The following is a 16,823-nucleotide window of genomic DNA, read 5'->3' on the forward strand; positions in this document are numbered from 1 at the left end:
AAGTGGCATGATGATCATTTTCTAAGTAACAAGCATTCACAATTAGAAGCTACAGTTAACTCATATCCAAACAAGGAAGTTGATGATGATTCATATGGATATAGAAATAGCAGAAATTAGAATCTAAACATCAAAAATGCAGATTATGTACCAGGAAATCAAAAAGAATAAGAAAGCTAGCCCTGGTATTCATGAATTGGTTTGGTAAAAGCAAAGTAAAGCAGAGTTCAAAGTGCCAAAACCAAGACATGAATGGAAACAAAACAATTTATAGAAAATTGGGCAGCATTCCGGCTAAAATTGGATGTTCTCGGAAAATAAACAGCAACAGAATAGTTCATATAAAATAAAACAAACTGCAATTAGGTATGAACAAGAAAGAACATTCACAATAGCAACATGAACAGTAAGAACAGCATATGGACAATACTAACATCACAGCAATAGCAGAATTACGAAAATTATAAAACAAGAAGCACGAACAGCGTAATTAATCAGGCCTAAATCCACTAACCACATCCTAGGCTACCTAACCACCTAGAATCCACTACAACATGCATATCTAACTAGCCTAATTATGAACATAAACAGAAAAATATGGTATTAACTATGAATTGAAAGAAGGGTGGCGTTCGGCGGAACTTGGTAGGTGTATGAATGAAAGTGGGGCAGAGAGATGGCTGGGGGATGGTGGTGGTGGCGGCTAACGCGGCTGTTGAGGGTGGTTGGCGCGGCGGTGGTGGCTGTTCGGAGGCAGGGGGTTTCGGGTAGGGTAATGGGGGTAGGGTATAAGGGGAAGGAAGGGAAGGGGGGCGTGGGTGGTGGGTGGAAGCGCGGTGGGCAGTGGTTGTCGCGGAGGGGGTAGCGGTGGTGGAGGGAAGAAGAGGAAAGAAGAAGAAGAAAAAGAAGGAAGGAAGAAGGGGGTGGCATTGCGGTGGGGTCTGGTTGGTCGACGGTGGGGCGGTGGTCGGTGGTGGTGGTTGGTTGCAGAGAAGAGAGGAACGAGAAGGGGGTTGGGGGGCGTGAATGGGTAGGGTTTCGCGTGGCTGGGTGTTATCAAATTTGAATCTACGCGATCGCGTGGGGCATGCAGTCGCGTGGCTGGGTGGAATGGGGGTTGACGCGATCGCGTGAGTGGTGCGATCTAATGGAATGTGTAAAAGGATGAATGATGCGGTCGTGTGAGGCATGCGACCGCATCGCTGGAAATTGTGCTAAACGCATAATTCCAGCGTCGTTTCAGCGTAACTCTCTGTCTCCTTTGGGGTGTTGTGCAATCCACACGACGCGATCGCGTCGCTCACGCTTTCGCGTGGGATGGGTGTTGTGCAAGTGATGCGATCGCGTCATGACGCGACCGCGTAGATCCTTACGCCGATTTCCAGATCACGCGGCCGCGTGAATGACGCGGACGCGTGGGAAGTATTTTTCGCAACTGACGCGATCACATGAGTGATGCGGTCGCGTTGCGCGCCCTTTCTTTTTTTTTATGCAGGTATGCAATTATGCAGTATGCAACGCGAGTGAATAATATTCAGGTTCAATTGAAAAGGGAATAAAAATAAATAACACGAAATAAAACTGAAAAAGGAACGACCATACCATGGTGGGTTGTCTCCCACCTAGCACTTTTAGTTAAAGTCCTTAAGTTGGACATTGGATGAGCTTCCTGTTATGGCGGCTTATGCTTAAATTCATCCGGAAATCTCCACCAATGTTTGGAATGCCAATGGCCTCCGGGGTCCCAAACTAGGCATGTAAAGCTTCTGAGCAGCTTCAAATAGATTCTCAGGTTCCTAGGGTGGCGAATGTCAGAATAGATTCCAGGATCCCAAATTTTTCTTTTAAATCCGCCTCCGTCTTGATCTATATTTTTCCATCCGGGCGGTTTAGAAAGTAGATTCTCACCATGGTGACCAAACATTTTCCGAGATCCATTCGATTGATCATGATGCCAATCCGTGCACTTCGAGTTGGAGCGTGGAACCTTATTGAACCTTGTGCACCAGCTCTGAGTACGAGCCATTTCCTTCTTACTCTTAAAGCCGCAGAGAGCTCTAAGCTGGCCGTCTGTTTCAATCAACCCATATTCAAGTGGAAAAATAAAGCTAAAGGTTAAGGATTGTACCCACTTGAAGCTTGTATTGGGTGGTAATGGCCTTGGGATATGTGTTTCCAGTGGTTCTGTAAGTTCTACTCCCTTGTGCTCTTCTGTGAATTTCTTCACTTCCTTGCAGACTTCTTCAAATGCATCCATGTCCTGATCAAAGCCTTCTATGTCTTCCTCGTCACTTAAGTCATAAACGGGAGGTTGAGAGAAATCTACCTCCGCATCATCTTCGTATTCACTAGGGGAAGATTCTTCGATCTCAGAGAATTCACTTGCGGATGCAAGTTCATTACTAGGAGAACTTGACTTGAGATTATCATCATCAAGGAAACTTGCTTCTTGGATTATTCCGTCTAGTTCTTCATAAAAGACTTGCTTTGGGAGTTGTGCACTATCCTCCTTAGCATCAATTGTAACGTCCTTGACAGAATTTTCCACAATTCTGGATTCCCATGAAAGTTCAGCTTCTCCTAAGTCTTCAACCAACTCTTCTTCTTTTACAATGATAGCTTCTTCTACTTGTTCCAGTACAAAGTCATGCCCTGTTCTGTCCACTGGAGTTTCTAGTATCTCCTTCATACTACGCTCTTCATTAGATTGTCCACATGGGGCTGTGGGAGGTCCTTGAATGTTCGAACGTCTAGAAGATAATTGACTTACTGCTTGCTCCTGTTGATGAAGGGTTGTTTGAAGTTGATCTACTGTTTCCTTGAGGCAAACCTCTGATTCTCGGGGTGATGGATTTGGACGTGGTACATGGGAAAGTGGTGGTGTTTGGGAGAAATTGGATTGGAATTGGGATAAATGAGGATCATATGGTAGTGAATGGTGAAAAGGAGCTTGTGAGTGTAGTGGTTCGAAGTTATGTTGAGAGGATGGCCTATAAGCACAGGGTGGGGCTTGTTGGTAACTACAAGGTTATCCACCATGTCTATTGGCTTGGTATGCATTGTAGAATGGTCTTTGTCCATGATATCTTGGAGGGTGTTGTTGCCTAAAGGGTTGATCAGATCCTCTTGGCTCCATCCATCTTTGATTTCTCTAACCTTGATGCATGTTCTTGTTATAACTTTCACTCCTTTCAACAATATTAGAACCAAACTCAAAGCGAGAGGGGTGAGAATTCATAGTAGCTAATGGAAATAAAAGGAGAAAATAAAGACAAATAAACAAGTAAAAGAAAAATATTTACAATAACCAATAATAAGGCACACGATTGCAGTTCCCCGGCAACGGCGCCATTTTGAAGAACTGAAGATTGATGGTTTAGAAGTTATAGTAAACTCTCGTTGCAAGTATAGTTACTAAACCAAGCAATCAACCTTTCTTACAAATGTTTTGGTTGTCACAAGTAACAAACCCCTTAAAAATTGATAACCGAAGTATTTAAACCTCGGGTCGTCTTCTCAAGGAACTGCAGGGAAGTATGTTCTTATTATTGGTTATGAAGATTGTAAATTGGGGTTTTGAAGATGAGGAACAGGTAATTTAAATGGCAAGTAAAATAAATAAATAACTGTAAAATAAACCTTTGGCAAGGTATGAGAAATTGGAAGTCCTATCCTAGTTATCCTTATCAATAATGATGAAAATTGAATCTTAATTCCACTTAGTTAACCTTTACTTAAAGCAAAGGAAGGTCAAGCGACTAATTAGTTTGATCTTCAGATCCTAGTTACTTCCTAAGAAAAGATTGAGATTATTGAAGTTCAATTCAATTAGCAATGGTAAAAATTATCAATCATGTTGAGTTTGATAACTCCTGAGTTACTGATTTCTTAACCAAGACCAAAAGGGAAAAAGTAGATCTATTCGAATAAAAATGTCTTCAGATTGGAAGCAACAGTAACATAAATAAAAGAGAGCAATAATAAACTGAAATACCTCAAATAACATTAATTAAAAGAATCATCTGTAACATAGAAAAGTTCATAAGTCAAATTGAGAAAATAATTAATTAAAAGGAAAGTTGAACCTGATAAAAAGGGGCAATCATGAAAGCAAGAAAAATCCTAAATCCTAATCCTAAGAGAGAGAGGAGAGAACCTCTCCCTAAAAACTACATCTAAATCATGAATAGTGAATAATTGGAGACCCTCTCCTGAGTGAATGCATTCCCCCACTTCATAACCTCTGATCTGTGCCTTCTGGATTTCGATTTGGGCCAAAAAGGGCTTCAGAAATCGCTAGGAGCGTTTTCTGTAATTTCTGGTGCGTGGCCTCTGTCACGCGTCCGCGTGGGTTACGCGATCGCGTCATCTGGAGTTTTCCTTATCACGCGGTCACTTCAGTCATGCGTCCGCATCAATCACGCAGTCGCGTCACTGCCATTTTGCGCTGGCATGTGGCCGCGTCGTTCATGCGATCGCGTCGCTGCCAGTTTCTTCAAAAACTCCGTTTTGTGCTTTCCTTCCATTTTTGTATGTTTCCTTTCCATCCTTTAAGTCATTCCTGCCTTAGAAGATCTGAAACTACTCAACACACGAATCATGGCATCGAATGGAAATAAAGGGTAATTAAAATAATTACTTTTAAAGCATAGGAAACATGTTTTTTTTCACATATATCACATAATAAGGAAGGGAAAGTAAAACCATGCAATTAACATGAATAAGTGAGTGAAGGATTGAATAAATCACTTAAATTAGGCACAAAATATATCATAAAATATGGGTTTATCAACCACTAATTTTGTTCATTGTGTGATATATCTCTTCTATGATTGTAATCTTGGTTTTGCTTAGTTCTTTATTTCCAATGATTGATGTTTTGAATTGCATTGAGCATGATTGAGGCCATCTTTGTTTAAAAGCTTACTTTTCCCGTATAGCCTACCCTTTGCATTTACCATTGTTAAACACTTTTGAGCCTTAATTGACCCATTGTTTGTAATATCACTACATCATAACCTTAAGCAGAAAACCATGTCTTACCTTGGATTGTATCCTTGATTAGCTTAGGTTGGAGAAGTATGTATCATTTAAGTGTGGGAGAATCTTTTGGGAAACTTTGGTAGTAAAAAAAATGCTTAATTCGGGTATTCGTTGAAAATTGTGGGAAATGGGAACATTGATGTATAAACTACTTAACCATATACAATTCTAAATTCAAAAAAAATATCCTAAAAAGGGGATGAAGGTCACCCTAAGGAGTAAACAAATGACTAAAGAGTTTCATATGTGATGTTATTGTGAGAAAAGCATACATGAGTGCTAGTGAAAAAGAATTGATGGAAAGTTAGGATTGCATTTTGTTTTGATTTGATTGATATGGATTGGTGTGGAGGCTTAAACTAATCAAGTATTCATCCATTTCAGTCCACTTAGCCATATCTATCCCACCTTCACCCTAACTCCATTACAACCATATGAAGTCCTCATGATAATTGCATTCATGCATCACTTGTTGTTGATTGTTGATGAGCGGATAATTTATACGCTTTTTGACATTGTTTTTAGTATGTTTTTAGTAGGATCTAGTTACTTTTAGGGATGTTTTTAATAAATTTTGTGTTAAATTCACATTTCTGGACTTTACTATGAGTTTGTGTGTTTTTCTGTGATTTCAGGTATTTTCTGGCTGAAATTGAGGGACTTGAGCAGAAATCAGATTCAGAGGTTGAAAAAGGACTGCTAATACTGTTGGATTCTGACCTCTCTGCACTCAAAGTGGATTTTCTGGAGCTACAGAACTCGAAATGGCGCGCTTCCAATTGCGTTGGAAAGTCGACATCCAGGGCTTTCCAGCAATATATAATAGTCCATACTTTGGCCAAGAATAGACGACGTAAACTGGCGTTCAACGCCAGCCTTCTGCCCAAATCTGGCGTCCAGCGCCAGATAAGGATCCAAAACCAGAGTTGAACGCCCAAACTGGCACTAAAACTGGCGTTCAACTCCAAGGAGGACCTCTACACGTGCCACACTTAAGCTCAGCCCAAACACACACCAAGTGGGCCCCGGAAGTGGATTTATGCATCAAATACTTACTCATGTAAACCCTAGTAGCTAGTTTATTATAAATAGGACCTCTTACTATTGTATTGACCATCTTTGGACGTCTGGTTCTTAGATCAGGGGGGCTGGCCACACGGCCATGCCTGGACCTTCACTTATGTATTTTCATACGGTAGAGTTTCTACACTCCATAGATTAAGGTGTGGAGCTCTGCTGTTCCTCAAAGATTAATGCAAAGTACTACTGTTTTCTATTCAATTCTTCTTATTTCTCTTCTAAGATATCCATTCGCACCCAAGAACGTGATGAAGGTGATGATTATGTGTGACGCTCATCATCCTTCCCCCTTATGAACGCGTGCCTGACAAACACTTCTGTTCTACATGAAATAAGCTAGAATGAATATCTCTTAGATCTCCTAACCGGAATCTTCGTGGCGTAAGCTAGAATGATGGCGGCATTCAAGAGAATCCGGAAAGTCTAAACCTTGTCTGTGGTATTCCGAGTAGGATTCAATGATCGAATGACTGTGACGAGCTTCAAACTCGCGAGTGCTGGGCGTTAGTGACAGACGCAAAAGGAGGGTGAATCCTATTCCAGCATGATCGAGAACCGACAGATGAATAGCCGTGCCGTGACAGGGTGCGTGAGCATATTATTCACTGAGAGGAAGGGATGTAGCCACTGACAACGGTGATGCCCTTGCATAAAGCCAGCCATGGAAAGGAATGAGACTGATTGGATGAAGATAGCAGGAAAGCAGAGGTTCAGAGGAACGAAAAGCATCTCCATTCGCTTATCTGAAATTCCTACCAATGATTTACATAAGTATCTCTATCCCTATTTTATTATATAATATTCGAAAACACCATTATCACTTTATATCTGCCTGACTGAGATTTACAAGGTAACCATAGCTTGCTTCATACCAACAATCTCCGTGGGATTCGACCCTTACTCACGTAAGGTATTACTTGGACGACCCAGTGCACTTGCTGGTCAGTTGAACGGAGTTGTGTCCACACATAGAGCCACAATGAGGATTCAATACAATTATATATTGTTACTCTCACACGAGAACAGAGAACATGGAACACAATTTCGTGCATCAAGTTTTTGGCGCCGTTGCCGGGGATTGTTCGAGTTTGGACAACTGACGGGTCATCTTGTTGCTCAGATTAGGTAATTTTCTTTTTATTTTATTTTCAAAAATCTTTCAAAAATATTTTCAAAAATCTCTCATCTGTTTTCGAAAAAAAAAATAATAAAAATAAAAATGTTTTCAAAAATATATTTTTCTTCAAAATTTTTGAGAATGAATTCTAGTGTCTCATATAACATGTTTTAGCTTGGCTGGCTATTAAGCCATGTCTAATTCCCAGGATTTTGATTGAGGACTATGAATTCATTGCTTCCTTGTTCCCAAATATTTTCGAAAAAATTAAAAGAAAATACAAAAAAATTAGAAAATCATAAAAATCAAAAATATTTTTCTGTTTCTTGTTTGAGTCATGTGTCATGTTATAAGTTTGGTGTCAATTGCATATGCATCTTGCATTTTTTTTCGAAAATTCATGCATTCATAGTGTTATTCATGATCTTCAAGTTGTTCTTGGTAAGTCTTCTTGTTTGATCTTGATGATTTTTTGTTTTGTGTCTTTCCATGTTTATCATATGCATTCTTGAATTCTTAGTGTCTAAGCATTAAAGAATTCTAAGTTTGGTGTCTTGCATGTTTTATTTGCATTAAAAATTTTTCAAAATTGTGTCTATAATGTTCATCTTGACATTCATAGTGTTCTTGGTGTTCATCTTGACATTCATAGCATTCTTGCATGCATTCATTGTTTTGATCTAAAAATTTCATGCATTGCATAATTTTCATGTTTTTCATAAAAATTTCAAAAATCAAAAAAATATCTTTCCCTTTTTCTCTCATCAAATTCGAAAATTTGAGTTGACTTTTTCAAAATTTTTTAAAATCAAGTTGTTTTTTATGAGTCAAATCAAATTTTCAATTTGAAAATCTTATCTTTTTCAAAATCTTTTTCAAAAATCAAATCTTTTTCAAAATTCATGGTTATTTTCGAAAATTCCAAAAATAATTTTCAAAAATCTTTTTCTTATTTTATATCATAATTTTCGAAAATAACATAAACAATTAATGTTTTGATTCAAAAAATTTGAAGTTTGTTACTTGCTTGTTAAGAAAGATTCAAACTTTAAGTTCTAGAATCATATCTTGTGATTTCTTATGAATCAAGTCATTAATTGTGATTTTAAAAATCAAATCTTTTTCAAAACTAACTTCAATCATATCTTTTCAAAAATATCTTCTTATCTTATCTTTTTCAAAATTTGATTTCAAAATATCTTCTCTAACTTCCCAACTTCTTATCTTTTCAAATTTGTTTAAACTAACTAACTAACTTTTTGTTTGTTTCTTAACTTTTTCAAAACTACCTAACTAACTCTCTCTCTCTAATTTTCGAAAATATCTTCCCTCTTTTTCAAAAATTTCTTTTTTATTAACTAATTATTTTTATTTTTTTATTTAAAAAAAAAAAAATTTTTTTTCGAAAAAAAAATACTAAACATTTTTCAAAAACTATTTTCAAAAATCACTAACTCTTTTTCAAAATAATTTTCGAAAAATTTCCCTCCCCCATCTTACTCTATTTATTCATTCATATCCTAACATCTCATCTCACATCTCTAGCCTCCTCACAGTTGTGTTTCTTCCATTATATTACATTCTTTGTCTCCCCCTCATCTTCTACTCACACAGGGATCCCTATACTGTGGAATAAAGGATCTCTATTATTATTATTATTTTTCTGTGCCTTCTTCTTTGTCATATGAGCAGGAGCAAGGATAAGAACATTCTTGTGGAAGCAGATCCAGAACCTGAAAGGACTCTGAAGAGAAAATTAAGAGAAGCTAAAATACAACAATCCAGAGATAACCTTTCAGAAATTTTCGAACAGGAAAAGGAGATGGCAGCCGAAAATAATAATAATGTAAGGAAGATGCTTGGTGACTTTACTGCACCTAATTCCAATTTACATGGAAGAAGCATCTCCATTCCTGCCATTGGAGCAAACAACTTTGAGCTGAAACCTCAATTAGTTTCTCTAATGCAGCAGAACTGCAAGTTTCATGGACTTCCATCTGAAGATCCTTTTCAGTTCTTAACTGAATTGTTGCAGATATGTGATACTGTTAAGACTAATGGAGTAGATCCTGAAGTCTACAGGCTCATGCTTTTCCCTTTTGCTGTAAGAGACAGAGCTAGATTATGGATGGATTCTCAACCCAAAGACAGCCTGGACTCTTGGGATAAGCTGGTCACGGCTTTCTTAGCCAAGTACTTTCCTCCTCAAAAGCTGAGCAAGCTTAGAGCTGATGTTCAAACCTTCAGACAGAAAGAAGGTGAATCCCTCTATGAAGCTTGGGAAAGATACAAACAGTTGACCAAAAAGTGTCCTTCTGACATGCTTTCAGAATGGACCATCCTGGATATATTCTATGATGGTTTATCTGAGCTATCAAAGATGTCACTGGACACTTCTGCAGGTGGATCCATTCACCTAAAGAAAACGCCTGCAGAAGCTCAAGAACTCATTGACATGGTTGCTAATAACCAGTTCATGTACACTTCTGAAAGGAATCCTGTGAGCAATGGGACGCCTATGAAGAAGGGAGTTCTTGAGGTTGATACTCTGAATGCCATATTGGCTCAGAATAAAATATTGACTCAGCAAGTCAATATGATCTCTCAGAGTCTGCATGGAATGCAAGCTGCATCCAACAGTACTCAAGAGGCTTCTTCTGAAGAAGAAGCTTATGATCCTGAGAACCCTGCAATAGCAGAGGTAAATTACTTAGGTGAACCTTATGGAAACACCTATAACTCAACATGGAGAAATCATCCAAATTTCTCATGGAAGGATCAAAAGCCTCAACAAGGCTTTAATAATGGTGGAAGAAACAGGTTTAGCAATAGCAAGCCTTTTCCATCATCAACTCAGCAACAGACAGAGAACTCTGAACAAAATGCTTCTAATTTAGCAAATCTAGTCTCTGATCTATCTAAGGCCACTGTAAGTTTCATGAATGAAACAAGATCTTCCATTAGAAATCTGGAAGCACAAGTGGGCCAGCTGAGTAAAAGGATCACTGAAATCCCTCCTAGTACTCTCCCAAGCAATACAGAAGAGAACCCAAAAGGAGAGTGCAAGGCCATTGACATAAGCGCCATGGCCGAACCTCTGAGGAGAGGAGAGGACGTGAATCCCAAGGAGGAGGACCTCCTGGGACGTCCAGTGATCAATAAGGAGCTTCCCTCTGAGGAACCAAAGGACTCTGAGGCTCATCTAGAGACCATAGAGATTCCATTGAACCTCCTTATGCCCTTCATGAGCTCTGATGAGTATTCCTCTTCTGAAGAGAATGAGGATGTCACGGAAGAGCAAACTGCCAAGTTTCTTGGTGCAATCATGAAGCTGAATGCCAAATTATTTGGCATTGATGCTTGGGAAGTTGAACCTCCCTTGTTCATCAATGAACTAAGTGATCTGGATCAACTGACATTGCCTCAGAAGAGACAGGATCCTGGAAAGTTCATAATACCCTGTACCATAGGCACCATGATCTTTAAGGCTCTGTGTGACCTTGGTTCAGGAATAAACCTCATGCCCCTCTCTGTAATAGAGAAACTGGGAATCTATGGGGTGCAAGCTGCTAAAATCTCATTAGAGATGGCAGACAGCTCAAGAAAACAGGCTTATGGACAAGTAGAGGACGTGTTAGTAAAGGTTGAAGGCCTTTACATCCCTGCTGATTTCATAGTCCTGGATACTGGAAAGGAAGAGGATGAATCCATCATCCTAGGAAGACCTTTCCTGGCCACAGCAAGAGCTGTGATTGATGTTGACAGAGGTGAAATAGTCCTTCAATGGAATGAGAACTCCCTTGTGTTTAAAACTCAAGGATCTCCCTCTGCAACCATGGAGAGGAAGCAGAAAAAGCTTCTCTCAAAGCAGAGTCAACCAGAGCCCCCACAGTCAAACTCTAAGTTTGGTGTTGGGAGGCCACAACCAAACTCTAAGTTTGGTGTTGAACTCCCATATCCAAACTCTAAATTTGGTGTTGGAGAGTCTCAACAAAGCTCTGCACATCTGTGAGGCTCCATGAGAGCTCACTGTCAAGCTATTGACATTAAAGAAGCGCTTGTTGGGAGGCAACCCAATGTTTATCTAATTCTTATTTTTATTGTTTTTCATGTTTTCTTAGGTTCATGATCATGTGGAGTCACAAAATAAATATAAAAATTGAAAACGGAATCAAAAACAGCAGAAGAAAAATCACACCCTGGAGGAGCATCTGTCTGGCGTTCAAACGCCAGAACAGAGCATAGTTCTGGCGCTGAACGCCCAGAATGGGAGCATCCTGGCGCTGAACGCCCAGAACAAGCATGGTTCTGGCGTTCAACGCCAGAAATGGCAGCAAGGGGGCGTTGAACGCCCAAAATGGGCACCAACCTGGCGCTGAACGCCCAGAGTTGTGTGCAAGGGCATTTTACATGCCTAAATTGGTGCAGGGATGTAAATGCCTTGACACCTCAGGATCTGTGGACCCCACAGGATCATCTCAGGATCTGTGGACCCCACAGGATCCCCACCTACCTCATCATCTCTCTTTCCATTCATGATCATCCCTTCCTTTTTTCCATTTACCACTCACATCCATACAACCACTACCTTCAAAATTCAACATCTCTCTCCCACCCAATCCCACCCATATGGCCGAATACACACCTCCATCCATCTCCTCCATATCCTCTTCTTCTTCTTCTATTCTTTCTTCTTTTGCTCGAGGGCGAGCAACATTCTAAGTTTGGTGTGGTAAAAGCATAGCTTTTTTGTTTTTTCCATAACTATTGATGGCACCTAAGGCCAGAGAAACCTCTAGAAAGAGGAAAGGGAAGACAAAAGCTTCCATCAAGGGTCTATAGCTCAGTGGTAGAACATTTGACTGCAAATCAAGAGATCCCTGAGATACCTCAGGGGATACATTTTCTTCCACACAATTATTGGAAGCAACTAAGGGTGGAACATCAAGAGCACTCCATCATCCTTCATGAAATCAGAGAAGATCTAAAAGCAATGAAGGAGGAGCAGCCAAGGCAAGGAAGAGACATAGAAGAGCTCAAGGACATCACTAAGGTGAACTCATTCCTTGTTCTTACTTTCTCTGTTTTTCATTTTCTATGTTATGTGCTTATCTATGTTTGTGTCTTCATTACATGATCATTAGTAGTTAGTAACTCTGTCTTAAAGTTATGAATGTCCTATGAATCCATCACCTCTCTTAAAATAAAAACTGTTTTAATTCAAAAGAACAAGAAGTACATGAGTTTTGAATTTATCCTTGAACTTAGTTTAATTATATTGATGTGGTGATAATGCTTCTTGTTTTCTGAATGTATGCTTGAACAGTGCATATGTCTTTTGAAGTTGTTGTTTAAGAATGTTAAATATGTTGGCTCTTGAAAGAATGATGACTAGGAGACATGTTATTTGATAAGCTAAAAAATCATAAAAATGATTCTTGAAGCAAGAAAAAGCAGCAAAGAGCAAAGCTTGCAGAAAAAAAAAATAGGCGAAAAAAAATAGAAAGAAAAAGCAAGCAGAAAAAGCCAAAAGCTCTTAAAACCAAGAGGCAAGAGCAAAAAGCCAATAACCCTTAATACCAAAAGGCAAGGGCAAATAAAAAGGATCCCAAGGCTTTGAGCATCAGTGGATAGGAGGGCCTAAAGGAATAAAATCCTGGTCTAAGCGGCTAAACCAAGCTGTCCCTAACCATGTGCTTGTGGTGTGTAGGTGTCAAGTGAAAACTTGAGACTGAGCGGTTAAAGTCAAGGTCCAAAGCAAAAAAAGAGTGTGCTTAAGAACCCTGGACACCTCTAATTGGGGACTTTAGCAAAGCTGAGTCACAATCTGAAAAGGTTCACCCAATTATGTGTCTGTGGCATTTATGTATCCGGTGGTAATACTGGAAAACAAAATGCTTAGGGCCACGGCCAAGACTCATAAAGAAGTTGTGTTCAAGAATCATCATGCTGAACTAAGAGAGTCAATAACACTATTCGAAATCTGAAGTTCCTATAGATGCCAATCATTTTGAACCTCAATGGATAAAGTGAGATGCCAAAACTATTCAAGAGGCAAAAAGCTATAAGTCCCGCTCATATGATTGAAGCTCTGCTTCATTGATAGTTTGGAATTTATAGTATATTCTATTCTTTTTATCCTATTTTGATTTTCAGTTGCTTGGGGACAAGCAACAATTTAAGTTTGGTGTTGTGATGAGCGGATAATTTATACGCTTTTTGACATTGTTTTTAGTATGTTTTTAGTAGGATCTAGTTACTTTTAGGGATGTTTTTAATAAATTTTGTGTTAAATTCACATTTCTGGACTTTACTATGAGTTTGTGTGTTTTTCTGTGATTTCAGGTATTTTCTGGCTGAAATTGAGGGACTTGAGCAGAAATTAGATTCAGAGGTTGAAAAAGGACTGCTAATGCTGTTGGATTCTGACCTCCCTGCACTCAAAGTGGATTTTATGGAGCTACAGAACTCGAAATGGCGCGCTTCCAATTGCGTTGGAAAGTAGACATCCAGGGCTTTCTAGCAATATATAATAGTCCATACTTTGGCCAAGAATAGACGACGTAAACTGGCATTCAACGCCAGCCTTCTGCCCAAATCTGGCGTCCAGCGCCAGATAAGGATCCAAAACCAGAGTTGAACGCCCAAACTGGCACTAAAACTGGCGTTCAACTCCAAGGAGGACCTCTACACGTGCCACACTTAAGCTCAGCCCAAACACACACCAAGTGGGCCCCGGAAGTGGATTTATGCATCAAATACTTACTCATGTAAACCCTAGTAGCTAGTTTATTATAAATAGGACCTCTTACTATTGTATTGACCATCTTTGGACGTCTGGTTCTTAGATCAGGGGGGCTGGCCACACGGCCATGCCTGGACCTTCACTTATGTATTTTCATACGGTAGAGTTTCTACACTCCATAGATTAAGGTGTGGAGCTCTGCTGTTCCTCAAAGATTAATGCAAAGTACTACTGTTTTCTATTCAATTCTTCTTATTTCTCTTCTAAGATATCCATTCGCACCCAAGAACGTGATGAAGGTGATGATTATGTGTGACGCTCATCATCCTTCCCCCTTATGAACGCGTGCCTGACAAACACTTCTGTTCTACATGAAATAAGCTAGAATGAATATCTCTTAGATCTCCTAACCGGAATCTTCGTGGCGTAAGCTAGAATGATGGCGGCATTCAAGAGAATCCGAAAAGTCTAAACCTTGTCTGTGGTATTCCGAGTAGGATTCAATGATTGAATGACTGTGACGAGCTTCAAACTCGCGAGTGCTGGGCGTTAGTGACAGACGCAAAAGGAGGGTGAATCCTATTCCAGCATGATCGAGAACCGACAGATGAATAGCCGTGCCGTGACAGGGTGCGTGAGCATATTATTCAGTGAGAGGAGGGGATGTAGCCACTGACAACGGTGATGCCCTTGCATAAAGCCAGCCATGGAAAGGAATGAGACTGATTGGATGAAGATAGCAGGAAAGCAGAGGTTCAGAGGAACGAAAAGCATCTCCATTCGCTTATCTGAAATTCCTACCAATGATTTACATAAGTATCTCTATCCCTATTTTATTATATAATATTCGAAAACACCATTATCACTTTATATCTGCCTGACTGAGATTTACAAGGTAACCATAGCTTGCTTCATACCAACAATCTCCGTGGGATTCGACCCTTACTCACGTAAGGTATTACTTGGACGACCCAGTGCACTTGCTGGTCAGTTGAACGGAGTTGTGTCCACACATAGAGCCACAATGAGGATTCAATACAATTATATATTGTTACTCTCACACGAGAACAGAGAACATGGAACACAATTTCGTGCATCAATTGTTAGATGAAAAGCAATTCCTTGAAAGCATGATTAGAAGAGACTTGAGTGATTAAACCCCTAAACATTGAGCGACTAGAGTGTATACACACCTAGTGAGGGTTCAATTACTCGACTCTACATTTCCACACTTCTTATCATGCATTCTTGCAAGTTGCTTCACTTTGATGAGTTGAATCAATTTTTTAGATTTTAGATGCATTGGATTATCTCCTTGCTTAGCCCTATTTGTCCATACTTGCTTGGGAACCTGATTGTTTGTTTTCACTGATGAATCCATATTTGATGATGATTTTTGGTTAGAATTGAATGGATTTTTATCACATAAACTCACACTTATTCCCTTGAATAGCATGCATTTGATCTCTCCTCCCAATTTGTGCTTGATCATGAAAATATGCTCTTTTATACTTAATTGAATTTATTTTATTCTATTTGCCTTCCATTCGATGCCTTGATGTTGTTGGTGAGTGCTTTCATGTATATAAGGTAGGAATGGATTGGAGAAAATGGAAGAAGAGCAAGCAAAGTGGAGGAAGCAAGAGAAATCAAAGAAGTGAGCTCAGAGATGTGGCCACCCAAGCAGAGCGCGTGGATTGCATCGAGCGCGTTGCGCGTCCAGCCAAGCATCGCGTAGTGTGCGTGCACACAGCTGCTTGTGCGTACGCACAGGCCTGGATTTCTCGCGAAGTGTGCGGACGCACGCATTTGTGCGTCCGCACAGGTGTCCGCACATGACTTCATTAAAATATCACGTGCCTCACGATTCGGGGGCTTTGGAGGCCCATTTCTGAAGTCTTCTAGCTCATATTGGAGGGGGAAAATGAAGACATAGAATAGCATATCATTTAGTATAGTTTAGGAGTAGTAGTAGGAAGCTTTAGTTTTAGTTTTTCTCTAAGTTTTTCATCATCTCTATTAGGGTTTATATTAGGGTTTTACATTCAAGTGCCATTTCCATTTTTGATCTTGGATTTTGCATGTTTTCATTGTAAGTATTCTCTTGTTATTACTCTTTATAGTTACATTGTTATTACTCTTTCTTCTAATTTAAGTTATAGTTCAATTTTGCTTCTCTCTTGCAATTTCAATTTCTTGTTGATGAATTTGATGTAGGATGTTGATTATATGCTTTCTTGTGTTATTCTTGTTGATTGAGTTTCATTGTTGCTTTTAGTTTCAAGTCCTTACTCATTTTCCTCATGTTTAAGCTTTTTGCCCACCAAGTGTTTGACAAAATGTCAAACATGGTTTTAGGCTAAATTTTTGGCTTTTGGCTTGGGTAAAGTGAGCAATTGGGTTCCTAGAGTTGGAATGTCCAACATTTAGTTTCAATTCTTGGGTTGTTAATTGTTCTTGTTCCCATTAACGCTAATTTATTGCTAAGGTAATTAGCAAGCAAGTTAGGATTTGTGGGTTAATGACACTTATGCTCATTTAACTTACTTTCCGATGTGAGGGTTGATCAAGTGAGAGTAATCCATCATAATTGTCATAGTTGTGGTTCCAACAAGGAAAGGACCCTTAGCTCACTCCAAGCCAAGACTCTTTTTGATGCTTTCAATCTTTCATACATTTATATGTTGATTTCTTTTATACTTTACTTGTTTATATTACATAGTCGGTTCTTTAATTTCTTAATTAGTTCAATCGTTACAATTTTGCATGTTCTTTTATTGCTTTATATGTTCATTTCTTCATTCATAACCCGTTGATCACTACAACTGGAATTGCACA

The 16,823-nt window shown here is 39.3% G+C and overlaps 1 non-coding gene across 1 annotated transcript; it reads right to left on the bottom strand.

Annotated features, from left to right (window-relative positions):
• Window positions 1-9,458: 9,458 nt before the first annotated feature.
• LOC112745462 (small nucleolar RNA R71) lies at window positions 9,459-9,566 on the bottom strand. The gene has a single exon (XR_003173390.1). It is a non-coding gene; the product is annotated as a small nucleolar RNA R71 (small nucleolar RNA).
• Between the last annotated feature and the right edge of the window lie 7,257 nt (window positions 9,567-16,823).

Source organism: Arachis hypogaea, chromosome 14 (genome assembly GCF_003086295.3).
Source record: "Arachis hypogaea cultivar Tifrunner chromosome 14, arahy.Tifrunner.gnm2.J5K5, whole genome shotgun sequence".
NCBI classification, from domain to species: Eukaryota; Viridiplantae; Streptophyta; class Magnoliopsida; order Fabales; family Fabaceae; genus Arachis; species Arachis hypogaea.